Source organism: Pelobates fuscus, chromosome 13, assembly GCF_036172605.1.
Source record: "Pelobates fuscus isolate aPelFus1 chromosome 13, aPelFus1.pri, whole genome shotgun sequence".
Taxonomy (NCBI): domain Eukaryota; kingdom Metazoa; phylum Chordata; class Amphibia; order Anura; family Pelobatidae; genus Pelobates; species Pelobates fuscus.
The window spans coordinates 83,205,804-83,227,479 of record NC_086329.1 but is presented as its reverse complement, the minus strand read 5'-3'; the positions used below and the strand labels follow the sequence as shown (position 1 = coordinate 83,227,479).

Sequence of the window (21,676 nt, the reverse complement as noted above, 5' to 3'; positions counted from 1 at the left end):
TTCCCTCTTAAACGCAGACGCGAAACTCTACGCGAAAATCTTTGCTGACCGTCTTAGTACCATCTTACCAACGGTTATCCACACGGACCAAGTAGGATTCGTGAAAGGAAGACAAGGACCAGACAACACCAGGAAGCCACTAGATCTCTACCACATCATAAAGAACTCCTATAAAGAAAGCATTATGCTATCCCTAGACACTGAAAAAGCGTTCGACCGCCTCAACTGGCACTTTCTACAGGAGACTCTACTCGCCTACGGATTCCCAAACTCTTTCTTTCCGCAATCAAAGCGATATACAGCACACCCTCAGCAACAGTGCTAAACGCGGGGTTCTGCTCGCAGGCATTATAATCACAAACGGGACCCGTCAAGGGTGCCCCCTGTCTCCACTCCTCTACGTACTAGCCCTGGAACCTCTAGCCATAGCCATCCGCAACAACAAAGACATCCATGGAGTGCAGGTCGGAAGTGGAGACTACAAACTCAGCTTATTCGCCGACGACATCCTCCTCACTCACACAACCACACACAACACTTCCCTCCCTCCACAAAGAACTACACGCATACAGTCAACACTCATACTACAAGCTCAACGTCACCAAAACGCAAGCAATGTGCCTCAACATCCCCAAACACACAGTTGAAAGGTTAAAAAAGAAACACAAATACGACTGGAGAGAAGACCACCTGGTATACTTAGGTATAAAAATTACACGCAAAGACAAAGAAATCTTTAGCGCCAACTATACGAGACTATTGAAGGAAGTGGACACCCTCCTGCAATCATGGAAAAACATGTTTCTGTCGTGGGTGGGAAGAATTGTAGCACTGAAGACCCAAAATTCGGGGAGGCAAACACCCCAGAGTTCCCAGACCACTACTAATGAGGAATGTGAAAAAGGGGGGAATGGGATTCCCAAACATAAAACCATACTATCAATCTACTACCCTCACCAATGTCATAGGAGCACATTCGACTACCTACACACCTCAATGGGTAGCAATAGAGAGCAACTACTGTGGAAAAATGGACCTTCCAACGATGCTGTGGACACCCCAACACCTCCGACAACCACCTCCGAATATACTACCAACCACCAAGCACCTTCTAACAACATGGGAATCCTGTAGAAACAAACTGTGCTCAGCACACCCATGGGCCCTCGCAACCCCGATCAAAACTCTATACCAATGTAACGGTACGCTTCCGTATCAAAAATGGGAAAAAGCAGGAATCACACACATATTCCACCTCTGTGACAAAAGAGGACTCAAAACATTCCCAGATCTACAAGAAGAATTCAACCTACCCTCCAATTACACATTTGCACACCTTCAGATCAAGGCGCTAGTCTATGACATCGTGATCAACAATATCAAACAAACCCTACAATCCTCCCTCACAAAGTTTGAAATACAATGCCTTTCGACAAAACCACAGAAGAAAATTGTGTCCGTATGTTACAACACTCTAGCCAACCCCGAAGAGGAGACAATGTGGAAATTCATGACACAATGGCAAGATGACCTGCAAACCACTTTCTCCCCGACAGAATGGGAACCGCCCATGAGGGGTTGTCCACCTGTGCAGCACACTTCAAAACATCCAGGAAACTCTTATATAGGTGGTACATGGTCCCAACTCGCCTACACTCCATATATGCAAACACATCGGATCTATGCTGGCGCTGTCTCACAAATAGAGGAACTATGCTCCATGTATGGTGGACGTGTGCGGAGGTGAATTCCCTGTGGAAAGGGACCATAACATTGATCACGAAGGTCACAAACTTCCAACTGGCGCATGACCCAGCTACAATACTACTCAAACTGCTGCCGGACAACACCCCTAAACCGGTCCGGAAGATGATTTACCTGATATTGAGTACAGTATCCACACTGATTGCCAGGTGTTGGAAAAACCCAAACTGCCCGTGCTCAGGGAAATTGAATCCGCAATGACTAAGACTATTGAATACGAACTCACAATGTAGTACCCGAACCTCCTCCCCACCTAGAAGGACACAGTAATACAATTACAAACCACCCAGGCATGAACACAGAAAAAGACGAGAGACAAGGCATGGGTCAGACACCCGCCCACGCTGACCTCCCCCTCCCGACCCCGCAGCCATGAGACCTAGCTGATATCCCCTGACACACCAAAACCAGACGCTGACAACGAAAGTAGCATGACCCAACCGACAACCAGATTCCCTATGATATCAGGGAGAAAGACTACTGATCAAATCTTAGAGCAGACTCTACCCCTCTAGAGACAAGAGTCAATACAGCCCCCACCCTGTGAAGAATCCCCAACAAAGAGCCCCAACGTAACGGCCCAAAGGGCAACACTGGACCATCTGACAACAAAAGGCCCCCACTCTAGTTAAGCCTCAGACAGGGAGAACCAGATTGGGGATACCAGCAGGCACCAAAGTAATAAATTAAAAGTCGGAATTAAATCTGCATGCATGTAAAAGCAACCTTCAAAAATGTATACAACGACCACCTGCATTTCATGTAACACAACGTATACACTAAAATTTTACTGTCCCCCTCTTCCTTTCTGTACCCCCCCTGTTATTTGTTATTTGAAAACAATAAAGAACAAATTGAAAAAAACCAAAATGGAGATTAACAGCTTGCTCTACAGCTCCCACTCTTGGTAGGACACATGTACGGGTCTCTTGGCTTTGGCCTTTCTCCTCGCCCCATCAGGATCATTTGGCAGTGGGTAAGTGAGGAGACGGAGGCCTGGATAACATATTTCAGTGCCGCAGGTTGCAAAGGAGATAAGATGGAGGATGAAAGGGTCTGTGCATCCAGCTCTGACCCTACCTGCTCGTTATGGACCATTTTTGTTCTTATTCTGGAGTCTGTAGCTTTTATTCTGAAGGCCTCCACATCAGTCCAGCGTTGGGAAACTAGGATGCTAACAGTGTCATTAGGAGAAGAGACACTGCCACTGTGAGATGCAAATGTTCCCTTTTGGGACTTGTTCTACTGATGCTCTTCTCTAATTTGGGGATCTCAGGCTTGAAATTATCTGAAAGGAAGGAAACAGATTGTTAGTTAATGAGATACATGGAGTGAAGCGGCTGGGTGTAACTGGAAAATATCAATTTGGGATACTAACTTCAGAACAGATTCTGCTAGAGTAAAAATTACCATCACCACCTATGTGGTGGACATTTCCTCTGCAAAAGTGGAAATCTGAAAGCATCTCCACTCTACTTTTTTTGTCTGTACAAAACTCAAAAAGTTAATACAGTGAACATTAGAATACAAAAATGTATTCCGTTTGTAAAAACAAAAAGCTTTGCTTATATTATAGAAACCCTTTGTTGTTGTGCTTTGAAATCATCATATAGAGAGGAGGATAAGAGAGAACAACATTGAGCAGGACTCTCAGGAAGGCACAAGCTAGGTCTGTTCCATACAGTTTTGACCCTCTAAGTTTATTCCTGCCAAGTAACTTCTTTATTAAAAGAATCAAAGAGACTAAGACTATGAGCTATTCGTGCAGGGACCAGCTGATAGCATCCTCTAGGTTCCATGCAATATAGTGCAACCCACAGAAATCCAGTTTCTGCAGTCACCCTCCAGGAGACCATGCAGGGAAAACCGAAACAATCTAGTAGCATTGCCTGACTGCACCGAAACAGGTCTTATATGGATCTAATTGAAACCTATGTAGAGAAAATGGATAATATCCCTGAGCTAAGAACATCTATGAACATTCTTCATTTCTGTGGGAACCAGAAACACAGAGCACCTTAACCGGACAGGCTGATATTGGTCACAGGTCAACTGAAAGGATGAGCCACATTCAGAATTTAGCTCATCACAACAAGTCTACGTGGTCTCAAAACAGAATTATTACTGATGGAGCATGTTTGCTGGTAGCCAGTTAGTTGGAACCCTCACTCTATTTTAAAGTTGTTTTAAAAAAAAATTTAATATAAGAAAAGACTGTGCTAGAAACCAGCAAATGTCTATGGAAAATCTAGAACGCTGTGGATTTCTAGTTTGTAACACAGTCTTTTATTCTATTCTGTTTATATCTCCTTGTGATAGGGTCTAGGTTTTTTTTCTATTTTTATACTGCAGCTCTTCTCCTTTCTTACACTCCACTTTAGTCTAATTTATTCCTTGTTTTCAAAACAACTCTTTGGTTTCCCATTGTACCCAAAGCCTACCCTACTGCTTTAGACAACAGAATAAGAAAATGTCACTTCAATATGAGGCATGCAGAACAAAAATAAAGAAATTCTCTCCAGTCTGCCTCACTTATATTTCTATTACTCTTTAATTTTCATTTTTTAAATGAACACTATAATGTTAAGTATACAAACATGTATTCCTCATGCTATAGATCAGTCCTACTTATTTTTTCCCCAGCCCAGACTTTTTGTGGCTGTCCATCACAGACTTCCCAATGCAGCTCAATGAGAAGTCTCAGGTGTTAAAAACAAAAGAAGGAAGGTATGTAGATGAGGATAACGGTCTGTCTGACTGCCTCAATGAATATTTTTGTTCGGTATTTACAGCTGAAAATGAAGGAAAGGGACCTCTGTTAAAAAAAAAGGATAAATTAGTCATTTATTACATGTGAGTTTACAGAGGAAGAGGTTCTATTTCAACTGTCAAAAGTAAAGACAAATAAGTCAATGGGACCTGATGGAATACACCCAAAGCTATTAAAAGAGCTTAGTGGTGTACTAGCAAAACCATTAACAGATTTATTTAACCAATCATTGTTAACAGGAGTAGTCCCAGAAGATTGGGAGTTAGCGAATGTTGTGCCCATTCACAAGAAAGGTAATAGGGAGGAGTCGGGCAACTATAGGCCAGTAAGCCTTACTTCAGTAGTGGGGAAAGTGATGGAAACCATGTTAAAGGATAGGATTGTTGAACATCTAAAAACACATGGATTTCAAGATCAGAGACAACATGGGTTTACTTCAGGGAGATCATGCCAAACTAATCTTATTGATTTTTTTGATTGGGTAACTAAAATTATAGATCAGGGTGGTGCAGTAGACATTGCTTACCTAGATTTCAGTAAGGCTTTTGACACTGTTGCACATAGAAGGCTTATCAATAAACTGCACTCTTTAAGTTTGGATTCCAATATTGTTGAATGGGTAAGGCAGTGGCTGAGTGACAGGCAACAGAGGGTTGTAGTCAATGGAGTATATTCGAAGCTTGGGCTTGTCACCAGTGGGGTACCTCAGGGATCTGTACTTGGACCCATTCTCTTTAAAGGACCACTCTAGTGCCAGGAAAGCATACTCGTTTTCCTGGCACTAGAGTGCCCTGAGGGTGCCCCCACCCTCAGGGACCCCCTCCCGCCCGGCTCTGGAAAGGGGAAAAGGGGTAAAACTTACCTTTTTCCAGCGCTGGGCGGGGAGCTCTCCTCCTCCTCTCCGCCTCCGTTCCTCCCCGTCGGCTGAATGCGCACGCGCAGCAAGAGCTGCGCGCGCATTCAGCCGGTCGCATAGGAAAGCATTCATAATGCTTTCCTATGGACGCTTGCGTGCTCTCACTGTGATTTTCACAGTGAGAATCACGCAAGCGCCTCTAGCGGCTGTCAGTGAGACAGCCACTAGAGGAAATAGGGGAAGGCTTAACTAATTGATAAACATAGCAGTTTCTCTGAAACTGCTATGTTTATAAAAAAATTAGTTAACCCTAGCTGGACCTGGCACCCAGACCACTTCATTAAGCTGAAGTGGTCTGGGTGCCTAGAGTGGTCCTTTAATATTTTTATTAGTGATATTGCAGAAGGTCTTGATGGTAAGGTGCGTCTTTTTGCGGATGATACTAAGATATGTAACAGGGTTGATGTTCCAGGAGGGATAAGCCAAATGGCAAATGATTTAGGTAAACTAGAAAAATGGTCAGAGTTGTGGCAACTGACATTTAATGTGGATAAGTGCAAGATAATGCATCTTGGACGTAAAAACCCAAGGGCAGAGTACAGAATATTTGATAGAGTCCTAACCTCAACATCTGAGGAAAGGGATTTAGGGGTGATTATTTCTGAGGACTTAAAGGTAGGCAGACAATGTAATAGAGCAGCAGGAAATGCTAGCAGAATGCTTGGTTGTATAGGGAGAGGTATTAGCAGGAGAAAGAGGGAAGTGCTCATGCCATTGTACAGAACACTGGTGAGACCTCACTTGGAGTATTGTACGCAGTACTGGAGACCGTATCTCCAGAAGGATATTGATACCTTAGAGAGAGTTCAAAGAAGGGCTACTAAACTGGTTCATGGATTGCAGGATAAAACTTACCAGGAAAGGTTAAAGGATCTTAACATGTATAGCTTGGAGGAAAGACGAGACAGGGGGGATATGATAGAAACATTTAAATACATAAAGGGAATCAACACCGTAAAGGAGGCGACTATATTTAAAAGAAGAAAAACTACCACAACCAGAGGACATAGTCTTAAATTAGAGGGACAAAGGTTTAAAAATAATATCAGGAAGTATTACTTTACTGAGAGGGTAGTGGATGCATGGAATAGCCTTCCAGCTGACGTGGTAGAGGTTACCACAGTAAAGGAGTTTAAGCATGCGTGGGATAGGCATAAGGCTATCCTAACTATAAGATAATGCCAGGGACTAATGAAAGTATTTAGAAAACTGGGCAGACTAGATGGGCCGAATGGTTCTTATCTGCCGTCACATTCTATGTTTCTATGTTTCTATGAATTGTTGCCTCTTGAGTTCAGTGCAAATAAACTAACCGTACTATGAACTAACAGGACCTAACACTTATATGAAAGCCAGGGGATATAGTAAAGTTCATACTTGGAAAAAAAAACGAAAATCTCAATGTATCTTTCCTGGTAAAATATTTTATTAATAAATTAAGTTAATTAATAAACGTGACCGTTTCTATTGAAAAGTACGCTTTTCCAAAATGAAGAGAATAACAAAGGGAAAAAAACAACCCACTCCTACACACACACAAAACATTCAGAGTGTTCCTCATTTCATCCAATCCCACCGTCCGCTATGTAGCCAAGTCTCCTCACTTTCCCTCACATCCCTCTCTCTCTGAGCTCCGCCAGTTATACCCGAGTGTTTGACCAGGAGTTGAACGCATTGCATTTCCTTCTGCTCGGTCTCCATGGCTTCACTAGTGAGTTATCTCCTCAGTCTCTCCACTCACATTGAATCTCAGGACTACGCACAAAGTCTGGATGATTCCTTCCTCCATACAACACTGTTCATCTGCAGTAACATCAGTGGCAACACCTCCATTTCTACAGGCAGCCAGCCACACTTAGTACCACTGCCTACAGAGGGAGTATTGATAAAAACGATCTAACCACAGGACCACTATAGATTCTACTCACAAAAAGTGGAAATTATGGCAAAGATCTTTAAGAAAGGAAAGAACAGAACAAAAAAATACAATTATTTTTGGGGAGAAAAAACAGAACCCCCAAACTGTGGTTATGGGCAATGATAAATGTTCTATTATTGTGTTCCCATTCATGTGCAATAACTTATGATACCTATAGGTGGCCTAGTGAGCACTGTGACGTCGAGTAAATAAAGATGGCTGCCGCATAGTCAATGAGACATGTGCTTTAGGAAGGTATTGAGAATTCTTAAGTCACTTCCTTTCACAAATGACCACATGTAGTATCCGCCTCCTAGAGATGACCATTAGGTATTGGTTATGTTACCTTTGTGGGTGGATACTAGATGGGAGGTTATTTAAGGGGTTACCAGAAACTAGAGGAGTTTCATGACTGGGTCGGAAGAAGCCAGGTGTCTTTAGAGGTGCCCATGTAAATCCATTTAACATGTGGCAAGGAACTCACCTCATTGTTCTGTGTGATATGCTGATTCAATTATCCTGTGTAAGCTGCTGAATCTCCATGAATAGAGCTAAGTAGATTTCTTACCTGGATCCATTGAATATCAATAGGCTTTAGGGGAGACAAGAAGACTAAACATAGTTTATTTTGCTGACCCTGCAGCACCCATTGCAGGAATGTAACCTGTTAAGATCTGGGTACACAAATCCCATGATATGATCATCCTTCTGGCAGATCATGTTAAAGTGGTACTGCCATCTGAATCTTCCTAATAAGAAAACATTTATGAATATTCATAATGATTGTATTCAGGAGATATACATGAGACAAAATAAGGATTCGGCTTCCTAACCTGAATGCTGATTTTTGGGAAAATGTGGCAAAGCACAGAGCTTCAAGCAATATCTGCCTCTACATTCTGCCATTTCACGCAAACGTGATGTTAGTTGTGAGATTATGGAAGAATCGTCCGGACTTGCATGATCCCCCACGGCTGACAGAGTACATTAGTGATGCGAGCTCTTGGCAGAGTAACTTATCAGGACATAGCGTTACTATTTAATAGATCGTAAGCTCATTTGAGCAGGGCCTTCTTCACATCTTGCCTCTGTTCTATTCTATATGTAAATTACTTGTCAATTATCCCCATTTTATAATTGTAAGGCGCTGTGGAACATGCATTATAAATACTAATTATGCACATTATGGTGATAGCCAATGATATAAATTAATATATTTTTTTTCTCAAAGATATGGATGGAGTCCTTTGCGGTCTATATTTCACATGGAGGTTTGCTATCCTTGTTTAGTATCAGAAATATTTTCCAGTTGGTAATTCCAAATGAGTACACTAGTGGGAGCTGCAACACCACACAACTAGAGCTACTCACCGAGGTCCTCAATCTTCACTTCAGGTCCTATCGTGAACTGAGGCAGTGTGGGGGAGTGCTTCTCTCCTGCATGTGCAGCTGCAATCAGAGAGAGGAAATCAGATTTAAAAAGCGCACGTTTAATGTTGCCTCTTAGAGGACAAGCCAGACACATCTTATGATCTTCAGTTACACACTTCCAATGTTTTACTTACTGTAGAATGTTGATGCAAAAAATTTGGCAAAGCCTTTTTAAAAATTGTTTTTTTTTTTAAACTCACCCTGTGATAATGCATCTAAAAATGGGTGTGAACTGAAACCTGGGGTATACCGTTTAAATTTTGCGATCCTGATAGGGCAAATCTGGTCTTCACAATAAGGCAGTTAATAAAGGGACACTATAGTCACCAAAACAACTACAGCTTAATGTAGTTGGTTCTGGTGAGTATAATCATTGCCTTCAGGCATTTTCATGTAAACACTGCCTTTTCAGAGAAACAGCAGTGTCTACTAGGGATCGACCGATATTGATTTTTTTTAGAGCAGATACCGATAATTTTTGAACTTTCAGGCCGATAGCCAATAACTTGCAGATATTCTGTACATTTACTATTTTGAATAAAATAGAAACAGAATGTGACAGCAGATAAGAACCATTCGACCCATCTCGTCTGCCCAATTTTCTAAATACTTTCATTAGTCCCTGGCCTTATTGAAGTGGAAATCAATCAATAAATTGATTATTTTGTGTATCTTCCCCTGGCCAAATTAAAGAAACAGTGCGTGCACGCTCCCTGAAGTGATTCACACCGGACACAAGTTTCAGGTTAATGAAAAACTTGAGGAATGTTTATTAGAGGGGGGTGGCATGCCCCTTATAAAGCAAAATTACATCATAAGCATTGTCAGAGATAACATAGAATTATACATCAATAATTGGTTAGGGGTTAAGTGGCTGATTCATTGCTCGTCCTACCGGGTGTGATGTCACTGGTATCTTGCGGGTCTCCCCCAGATTCCAGCGCCATCTTGTTAGTGAGGGTATTATTCGATGACTAAGGTAAACTCCCTGGCCCTAGCGGCCATTTTAGGTAAATCAAATAAATCATATATGAAGTTATAAATGCTGATTGAGAACTATATAAAGTAAATAGACATTTTACTAACTAAAAAAATTAGAATAATATTTCATGTCCACAACACTTATCTTATAGTTAGGATAGCCTTATGCCTATCCCACGCATGCTTAAACTCCTTTACTGTGTTAACCTCTACCACTTCAGCTGGAAGGCTATTCCAAATACAACTATTTCTAAAGGTAAATGCACAAAATATACATTCCATGTGTAGTGGATGCAGTGTGTTAAGACAGGGGAGCTGTGTGTGTGTTTGTGTAGTGGATGCACTGTGTATATAATGAATACAGGGTTTGTTTGTGTAGTGTGTATATATAGTGAATGCAGAGTGTGTGTGTGTGTGTGTGTGTAGTGTGTATAATGCAGAATGTGTGTGTGTGTTTGTGTAGTGTGTGTTTCTGAAGGGATGTGATTTGTGTAAAATGGGGGGGCATTTTTTATTTAAATTTTTAATATTCATATATGGTTTATTTATATTTTAGTCCCTCCTACCTGTTTTTTACCTGGCCAGTGAGGGCGGGGGGGCTGTGGCATGTGCTGTGCAGTGGGGGGGGAGGGGGCGGCAGAAAGCTGTTACTTACCTCCCAGCAGCTCCCCAGTCTAACTCTCGCGGTCTGCGTGCTGCATGGAGCGTTGCCATGGCAACACTCTGCGGCCGCAGGACTCGCGAGATTTGCACTGGGGACCGCTGGGCTTGTAATAGGCCCGACGGTCCTGGTATGTATTATCGGCAATATCGGTATCTTTATTGGCCGATACTGATATTGCTGAAAATACCAAATATCAGCCGATAATCGGTCGATCCCTAGTGTCTACACTGCCCCTAGGTATACCTCCAAGTGGCCACTGGTGGGGCTTCCTGGCTCAGGGCTGCACAGTAAGCAGCCCTGCCGTTCAGCGTGCCCACGCTCTGCATGGGAACGCTGAATTTTCCTCATAGAGATGCATTAATTCAATGCATCTCTATGAGGAGGTGCTGTTTGGCCCTACCTGATTGCAGATTTTAGCCAATCCAATGCTTTCTGATTATGTCACCAAGAGGGCGGGGCCAGCACCGGCAGACCTGTGGAGAGCTGAAGATGAGTTTTAACCCATTCTAGGGGGCGGGAGCAAGCCACCTAAATTGTGGGTTTAACAATACATGTTTGTGTTCCTGACCCTATAGTGTTCCTTTCAATAAAATGCAGAATTTGGGCCAAATTAACTTCTTTGGAAAAATCTTCCAATTCTGCTATAACCAGCATGGCTATTTTTGGCGATTTGGTTCTCACTTCACCAAAAATTTATACAGATCACAATAATTAATGCCATCAAATAAGTCTCAATTTAGTTTACAATAAAAATATATTTTATTTAAGTGAATATAATATCAATCTAAACTACCAAACACTATTTCCATGTGCAAGCATATAAAGGAAAAAAAAAAAGTACAAACACAAACTTGGTATTTTTATCATGCACCCAGAATGCAAACACTATGATCACACAGTGTGTAACGTTTAGGTTTCTGTATGGTAACGCTACAGGGCAGCCAGTAACAAACCGACAATATAAAAAGTCAAGAGCCAACAGTCACACGCAGATACTATGTAATAGAGAAAATCTGTCTACTCACTGGTTGCACAGCACACGAACACTTTCATCTTGAGACAGGAACGTCTGTGGTTATGAGTTGGTGTTGCTAAAATGGAAAAATAAATAAAATGACTGCTAAAACAAATATCAAAACCTATAGCTCACAATTCGGTCTCCTGGCCAGACACCGCTGGGTTGCTCTCCGATGGCCCTTTTATGGAAACACCAGAGAATAGGCCCCAGTCTGAGAACATCAGACACTTTTTTCCATGCCCAGTATCACTCCTTGTGCATTCTGAAACGACAACTACCCAAGCTCCTTGCTGCGGTACTTACAGATGTAGTAGTATTCATGTCCTGCATGGAACTCCTATCCCAGGGAGAAGGCGCTGTAGCGTTGAAACTTCTCAGAGAATTTGATAGGGTTGTGTGGGGCATGCGGCCGGTTACATTCACAGCGTTTAAATCCCTGGCTGATGTTACAGGTGCGGTACCCCTCATAGTTCACCATATACAGGATGTACTGCTCCATCTTGTGTTCCGCCATGGTTTCGTTGTAATGCGGACAGTAGATGTCCAAGTAATCATTCACGTTAACCTGCACTGTATAACCGTCTAAACGCAAACTGTGAAAGAGACAATTCAAAGTCAGTGAAGATATCCTTAACAGAACAGGTTCTGATGGAAGTTTCCCCATGCACTAGGCTCAGATGCCACTTGCCCCCCTCCTCTCAGGCCTGTGATGGCCGAGTACCTAGGTCTGGTCTGCTACATCAATCTACTTTTTGTTGATGCTATTAAGTTTTTTTTTTTGTTTTGTTTTACAAGCATTCAAAATAAAATAACACTGGATACTCCCAGAAATGAATTACCTTCATCTAGTGCTTTTATTTAAGTTTAAAGAGAAGAACAATCATTTGTGGAGTATCCAATGTTTTGAATTGTTATAAACTATTCTGACTGGTGCCAGTTGTTATGCACTATAAGCCTCTATAAAAACCTGGAAAATGATCATTCAAACTGGCTTTTCCCACAAATTATGTTTTCAAATAGTTGTCAGGTTTGTGGGTAAGGACCGTGTGCTTAGAGTGCCTGGAGGAGCACCAGCTACAGCAGGCCGAAACGATAATTCGGGGTTGCAGTATCATTCGTTAAGAGAGAACTTGTTGGCATTCAGATCTGGACTGCCCTTATGGGTGGGATAATTCTGATATTTAAATGGTATAGGTTCTCTTTGTAATGGCAAATGATAAATGTTTTTGAGACCAGAGCCGGGAATGACTGAAGAACAAGCGACTGAGTTTCTCTAAGCTTTTACCCAGTCTCAGAATTCTCATATTCTCTGTTTTTGGGAGAAAGGTAACCCTCTAGTTTTGCCTAGGCATACTACGTTTGTCACTAACAAACTTTTTTTTTAAATTTAACCTCTAATTAAACACGGTACCACGTCGCTGACATGGCTTCCAGGTAGCAGCAATGGGCTGGGTGTCAGGGGGCATGGGCTCTCTGATGTAACGTGGTCTGAAATGCCTGGGGCCTTCTGCAGTGCATAAACTTTGTCAGCAACCGCCCAGAACATCACTGTGATTTCATCACTAATATGATTAAGTCAAGTTAATGAGAGACAGAGGGGGTTTGAACAGTAACAATCTAATCAGTGGCTGGCATGTTCAATGCGACATCCAAAGCGAAGGAGAAAGGCTTAATTAAAACCAGGGTGAGGCTGGTGCACACAGCCAGCAAGGTCTTTTAGAGAAACATGGCTCATGTTCAACCACACAGACTGGCAAAATGACAACAGCAGCTCACGGCCACCAGGTCCACGAGGCAAGGAAGGGTTACAGGCCCGTGGCAGTACGTGCGGCTGTGTTACACGGTCTGAGAGGTTCTGTCTTTCTTCCCAGAGACCAAATCCACTGAGATTGCTCCAGCGAGCCGTCACACCAGCCTCCAGCTTCTCCTGCCCGTACAGTTTTTACAATGGGACTAATTTAAGCCGGCAGGGAAAATGGAAGCAGTTAGGAACGAGGCAAGGGGAAAAGCATAATGACAGAACAGGGGCAGAGTGTTGGTAGGGAAATAGCTCAACAAAGCAGAGAGAGGAATGGGGGGGGGGGGGGGGGAGGCTTGAGAATACATTAAGGACATGGAGATCAGGGAGGGGACATTAAATAAGAATGTCATGTCACCTGAAAGCAAGTATAATGGGGTGTAATGCAAGCAGATGTATATAAAGACCCGTACAACCAGGTAAAATGGAAGCAGGCGTATACACAGACATCACACAGATGTGTTATACCTGGCCATAAGACCAGAATGGGTATACACAGTCAGGTATAACTGGACACAAAACCAGCATGTGCAAATGCAAATCACATTGTGAGGATTGGCCAACATCAAGCCCGGTTGCACCCTGGGATCCAGGAGAGTGCAAAATAACTGTGCATAAGGTCAGTATGTGTATATGAATAGACGAGTATACAGCCAGCACATATATACACAGACAAGTATAATTGGATATAACGCCACCACGTGTATACACAGATAGGTATAATCGGGATATAAGGCCAGCACATGTATGCACAGATAGGTATAATCGGGATATAAGGCCAGCACATGTATACACAGACAGGTATATCTGGATACAAAACAGAATGTTTATTCACAGATGGATATAATTGGGTATATGGCAAGCACATGTATACATACACAAGAACAACTGGATGCAACTCCAGCATATGTATACATGGACAGGTATAATTAAAACGCCAACAGATGCATAAATAGGTGTAACCACTAACCAGGGATAAAGTCAGAAGGTATATACAGACAGGAAAAACTTTGTGTAAGGCAGCAGGTGTATTTGCAGACTAGTGTAACTGGGTGAATACAAAGAGTGATTGCAGGATAGAAGGTATACACAAAGAGATATGCCCTGCTATAACACAAGCAGGTGTAATCAGGTATTACTCCAACAGGTGTAACAGGATTTCAGCAGGCATTTATACACAGACAGGTAATGCGGCATAAACCAAGTATAAAAGCTGGCATGTGAATAAAGACTGGGGCACCTGGGTATAGAGCTGGTAAATGAGTGCCCAAATGGAAGCTAGGAATACGATAGTAACAGGACAAGGAGCGTGTGTAAGACAGACAGCGACAGTGCACGTGAAGGACATGTTTAACACATTTGGTAGAAGTGTGAGATTCTAAACACCGGGAGGGTATGTTATACTGCTTTATTGAATAGCTTGTGTGTGCGGGGTAGTAGAAACCTGGCTCCTAATGAGAGATACTGAAAATGATCCACACCTGGATCCTGATGCTCTCCTCCTCTCTGCACATTAATAATTGAGCGTGTATTAGGCGGACAATGAGTCAGGAAGGCAGCTGTGAATCTGAGTGACCAGAAAGGGAATAGTTTAGGACAGGAACATCAGCTGAAGTGGTCTGAGTGCTGCTGACCTTTGACATCTGACACACAGCGGCGCCCACGACTCAGGCCACGGTGTAAGATTGCAGGAGAATTGAGGGCAGTGCAGGAAGATAAAATACACAAAATGGGGCAATTGGCTGTGACGCCTTGCTCTTACATGGAATGCATGGAGTTTTACAAGATATTGTTTTATTGGGGGTTCAGTGGGCAGCAAAAATGGGAAATAAAAAGTGTAATAAGAGTGGGAGGAACTGGATAGATAATGTGAGTGGAGTAAGGAGAAATTGCAAGATGGTACCCTGGATCAAAGAGACAGGAACGTAAGGAAGATGGTGATATGGGACATGGAGCACTGGACAGGGGAGAGGGGAGTGTAAAGAGGAAGGAGAACTGGGGGCACTTGGCAGAAAAATGTATGAGCGGGAGGGAGCACTGGGCAAGTTAGGAAAGGAATGAAGAAGTAACGGGTGCAATTAGCAGATAAGAGGGGGTGTAGGGAGAAAGGACAAATGGAAGATGAAGACTGTGAGCTGAAATAGAAGAAGGAACATTAAATGAGAGAGAAAATAATTGAGGGGGGGAGGAATGGGCACTTATAATGGAGCAGTAATATATTTATAAATGAATAAAGGTTTGCCGTTTTGTATTAGACAGCCAAGGCTAAACCCCTCACTCCCAGGACCACCTGCTGTGCTAGACTGACGGCCCAGGCTGTCTTCAGATTGATCACCTTTCTCTCGTTCCCTGGTGGTGTAGCAGATGGAGCGTCAAGAGCAAGATCGGTTTGTACTTTCTATGCTGCACGCACCTGTCGCCCCGCTCTTACACAGCTCCGTGCGAACGCTAGAACGCAGAATACATGCAAACGGTGCCCTGTATTATGCCACTTACACCATGCTTGGAGGTGAGGTGGAGGGATGTGTGCAGCCCAAAAAATGCACAATGCTCTTACTACTGTTCTTAAAATGGCACACACACAAACACAAAACAAAAAAAACAAAACAATTCACTTGCAACTTGTCAAGCAAAGGGCAATTTTGCGCCCTTAAAACCCCTTAAGGACACATGACATGTCTGACATGTCATGATTCCCTTTTATTCCAGAAGTTTTGTCCTTAATGGGTTAATCATGGTTTTCACTGAAAACTTCTAACAAACAAAGACATCAACTTTAGCAAATCCAAGGCCCTCTAGCTGTTGTGATACTACTAACTTGCAAGGCCCGGGGACCACCCTTTATTCAAAGCTAGATTCCTGTATCCTCCAATGGACATCTATCCTAGAACGTAACAGCCAGCCAGCTCCCTGGCAATAACAGATTACCTTTTCAGGGTAACACGCCAGAAATACATAGCAAGTACAGGACCTTGTCAGTGAGGGGAATACATTTTACACATTAGCTATTGTCCAACTGTCAGCTGCCATTGATCTGCAAATCACGAGGTTACAGAAGAAACTTTGCATTAACAAATTCAATGTTGCCATTAGACTGCAAGCTCTTCAGATATGATGCACGTTCTTCCTATATCCCAACTACAGGATTAAAATGCATATAAAATTAAGCAGTGACTACTAGAAAATGGATTTAGAAAAAGAGACAGGAGTTAGGTAATAAATCAAAATCTTAAAATCCTGCATTTTATTAATTTGTTTTGAAGACGGAAACCGTTTTAGAGACCTCATAGGTTGGGATGAACTGCTCTGCAGTTGTTACATTTTTGCAGTACAGGTACTGTGAGCAGAGCAGTATAATATTTCTACATATTTATTACACACAGATTTAAGAGCATTCCTTTAATGTCCCTGTCTTAAAAGTCTCAGTAAGTGAACTGGTTATGTAAACTTGCCATCTCTCTTCAGCTATTTTCATATTCTGCATTTTCCCGGTGTCTCCTTTGAGGTTATGAATTGGTCTGGAATATTTTATCCCATAAAATTATACAAATTGCCGTATGAGCCCATTTGTATTCAATCACAGTGGCTGGAGGGAGTGTGGCTATAAGGCAGTTTATACATCACTGTGTATACTGCAGAAAACCTATTGTGATCACTTCATAATATCCGCTATAATGGCTTTCTGGATATACCCTGGGTGCTTGCTGAGCATTTCTCGAGTAACAAGGCCTGTAAAATGGGGTGGGTTTCCTCCCAGGAGCCCCACTTCCTTTTTCCAGCTTTGTTGTTAGCGCTGCAATAGAAAGAATACATTTTGCCAGGCTTTGGCCTTCTCATACCTCCCATTAACAACTGATGGGCTTGTAGAGATGGCAATACATCTAAATGATGAGTGTGTGGCTTAAGCCATGCATAAAGTGCCAATTTCCATGCTAATATTACCCAGCGATGCCCACTAACATGCATGGCAGATGATACCCGCTGACTAGCAATTTAAAGAGCTGCCTCTCCAAGCCGTCTTTAGCTGTGAAATTGAATATTCTCAGAACACATCAATGGTCAAAACCTTCTCCCGCACATATCACGCTCTGCCCCCTGCTGTGCCAACAGCGGCATGCTGCCATTTAACAGCGGCATGCTGCCATTTAACAGCATGCCGCACAACAGGCATTCCTCATACACAGACTACATCGTACCCTCCTCTGTGCCACCACTGCAAGAGCACATGGCAATGAGGTTTCTGCCATGCAGACTGTCCGCTCTGTATCTCTGATCCACACATAGGTTCACAAAGACAGCACAATATCACCTAACAGGACATGCCACTCCAGGTTTTTGCCACAAACTGTGCTATCTGTAGCTTTCTACACCCACATAGGCATCGTCCAATCCAACAGGTCGTGATAACATACGTTGCTCACACACAGATCACACTATGCCTTCATCTGGGCCCTCAAAAACCATAGTCTACACATGGTACCCCAGGTTTCTCACCTCCCTGCAGTACCCATGCCTCACACCTGCCACCTATCAGCACGTGTTTTTTCAGGGTAGTCACATGCAAAAGAAATTATGTGCCCCACCATGGAAGCCACCATTCTGCCTAATAAGAATACATATAGTAACCCAGGTTTCCATTGCAAACCCAGACAGCGGCAGAAGAAGGAAATCTGGAGGTGTAAGATGTAAAACGAGATAGAAAATCAGACAATCCTGAGGAGGTAAGCTGCTATCACCCCCAACGAGTTGTACTGGGATTAGAAGGAAGAAATACCTTAGTGACATATTCTCCTCTGTGCTCCAAACCAATGAACAGTTTACCATGACCTGACCCTTGAACATTTGCTGTAACTTTAAACTAATTTACATCCAAGCAAAGCATTGGGATTTCTGTGATCCGATCCCTAGGAGACTAATGTGTACTCTGAGCAGAGATGAATGTTACCACACACAATACCCTCGCGCAGGGTGGCAGGGTCGGTCCCCAGGACCAGACTAATAAATAACTCAAAATGGAGCCCGTTCAGCAATTTTTAAAGGTTACAATTTCCATAATTACATAGCACCTGGGTGTAAAGAAAATATCTTATCTGTTATGTTTCAGGGAGGACACAATGTATCCTTCAGCTTGCCTCATATTGCAGAATTAACCACAACCAAAACATATAAAACCTCTGCTGAAGGGCTGTTCCATGCCTCTACTACCTCTTCCTTAAGAAAATCATTGGTAGGGTCCCAAAACGCAAGAGGTTTTACTCAATAAAATCAGGATTTCGGTAGGAAATAGGACAAAATAAATGGACTAAATAAATAGAGTTGGATCATTTTCAAATGCAGCAGTTTAGGAACAGCATTTGTAATTCCACTTTGAGTCCCTCATAATTTTTGGTTTAGTAAATAACCTCCATGGGCAGTAAACTAGACACAATCATTGACTCTGGTCCATCTGTGCCGCAGCCCCCAGGACTGACCTCCACTCCAATCCCCTGGTCCAGACAGCAGCGCTCAGCTCTAATAAATTCTGTTTCCGAACAGCTTGTGGTCCATGCACCACAATGGTTTATAACAGCTGTTTAATTCTCTATCCCACAACCACCCAAAATGAAGAAAAATAAGCTCTAGAGCCCAGAACACACAGGTTCCAAGAAATGCTGAAAAGGGGGGGAAGAGGCATTTCATTCATCTTTCAGATTTCTGGATGCAATGTTTCCCATCATGCACTGCACCTCTTTTATAAGGGAAAATCATAGACGCAGGCGCACATTGGGTTAATCACCTACCAACTGACTAAAGGCAGCCAATCTGGGCCTGAGTGACAAAACGTAGACCTAGCACGGCATAGGTATGGCAAGTCTCCGGCCTACACAAATTGTGCGTCTGAACTTGGATCCAACAAATACAAAGTGGGTTAAACACCCATTTGTATTATCTGACAAGGCAAACACAACATGAAATAAAACATTTGGTAAAGAAGACAATTTATTTTGCCGATAAAAAGCTATCAGAAGACAGATATTTCTCTTGGCACTGAACGCTGGATAATACCCCAGGATCCAGAAACACCGCAGGCGGCTTCCATCTTGAATACAAACTCATTATCCTGTTGGCAACTATTTGTCTCCTAAAGTAGTGCCAGCAGCACAAGCCTGGCAGTCAGCGTGACAAGTGCCTCCTTGTCAGGTGTCCAGGGCAGACGCGGCAAATCCTACAGGGAGAGGAAGGAACAGGGCTCAATAGTGGATAAATAGAGGGGCCTGTGATATTCCCTGATTATCATTCCCGACTGCCACCAACCGCTAGGTGTGCCTGGAGCAAGAGCTAATCTCACAGTGTTAACCTCTGGCGTAGAAACACACGCGATTGCCCTACATACAACTGGAAAATAAAACAAGCATTTAAGGTGTGTGACAGATTTGCAGCATTATTACGCAGCTCGCGTGTTCCGGCATATATATCAGAGCTGACATTTTGCTCATGGAACTGACAGACACTAGGGAGGTGCGCTTAAATAAAAATATTAACTATTGCTAACTCAACATATATCATATCTCCATACAGAGCCATGGATACGGGTTATAAACATGCAGATATGGGTAATATTGTCATTGAGAGGGTGGAGTAAACTCCAAGACTTATAAAGTGAATTTTGTGTTTTTAATTATGCTGTGATAACTGTGCCCACATTTTACTTCAGTCTCCTGATGGATGCTTGCATCTGATTTAGTGTTAATTAATTTATATTAAAACTCTCTCTCTCTCATATAATATTATACATACAGCCAGCAGGTAAGGTTGTTGCAATCGCGGCATTACAATACTTTTATGTGTATAACGGCACTATTAATTACTATTATCACTATATTTACCAACCTATGAGTATTGATATAGCGCCAACACTTTTCTTCGTTTTTAATGTCATGTTGTAATATTAAGATTTCTCTAATCAATGTTTCATTTATATTTTACTATTTTGAATATGATTAATTACAATAATGCCATATGACATGTCCAACCGTCGTTTATAATGGACTTACCGATATGGCGGTTTGAAGACTTCCGGCTCCCACGTCATTACGCCGATACCGTCATAACATCACGACACAAGGATGCAAAACGTAAGCGTTGGACGCGCAATGATGATGTAAGCAAGAATGGGAACTTGAATCCACCAAGAGAAGGCGCCAAAACTCCATTTGTAAACAGAGTCGCGGAGGAGAACAGGACTACCATTTTTGAGAAAGGCAAATTGCCAAAATGCGTCAAGTGGCAAGCAACCAATGGACGTTTAATACTTTCACATTTTTATGTTGAACCAATAAATTGTGTTTTTACCACTCAGATCCTGCATTCTGGATTCTTAAGGTGAGACATTGAAACATAACCGAGAGATTTCCTGACTACAACAATGATCCAATGGACCTGCTGTATCCTCCATTTTATACCCTTAGTCTGAGCCAGCTTTTTCTAAGTGCCCCAGCAACATGTGAGTTTTATGTGGTTTTAACATATGTGTTAACAATATTAGCCTATGATCTCCATTTTTATTCATATTTTAGGATTGTATCTATCTGTATTTGTGGTAACCTTTTACATTTATTGAGTGCGCTCACTATTTTATTCCTTCATTATCTGCAGCGCTGTACAATTACACAATGGGATATTTGACAAAGACAAAATAATATTGACAGAGACAAGAAGTGCGGTTATTTTTACAGGGACAACAGGTCTGAATGACAAAGCATGCTGGTCAGACAGGTGAAAGCAATTCTTCTTAGATCAATAAATCCACATATTCAGAAGATAATAATACAGAAATCATACATCCCCAAACCCTTTACCTGCCAGGATTGTGGCTCAAGGTGCAGAATACATAGGGTTAAGAGTGCGCCCTCTAGTGTATGCCATGTTACCCTCCTTTCATTTGGTGCAGGAGCCACGCCAGCCACTGAAATTCAGATCAAAGTAAACTATTTCAACTGCAGCCATTTACAAAGGTAAATATGATAAAGGCTGAATACAGGAAAAGGAAAACGGAATAGGGAGCCATTTCCAATCCTTGAATGGAGAGTATCCATCTAAAAACAGAAATTCATGTGAAATTTGAGGGGGGAAAAACCATGCCAGACAAAATACCATAACAGATAAGGAGTTAAATGATGAGATGCCAAATATGTTGGACAAATATATGGACTTCAAAAGTTTCACACACTTTTGTATGATTGTTTTAATTATTTTTTTTTAAATATAAACAAAATATAAGTCTATCCGTTGTACAAGGTAAGTTGATGTCCTCACAATCCCCAGTAGAGTAGTAAGTAATACTCCATGAGCTTGGGTTAAACTAGATACTGGAGAAGAGACGGCTGCCACATGGAAGAAGAGTGACCATCACAGGTGCCCTTTTCCATCTCATCCT

The 21,676-nt window shown here is 42.3% G+C and overlaps 1 pseudogene; it reads right to left on the bottom strand.

Annotated features, from left to right (window-relative positions):
* Positions 1-2,652: 2,652 nt before the first annotated feature.
* Positions 2,653-20,332, bottom strand: LOC134582634 (ephrin-A3-like; annotated as a pseudogene).
* Between the last annotated feature and the right edge of the window lie 1,344 nt (positions 20,333-21,676).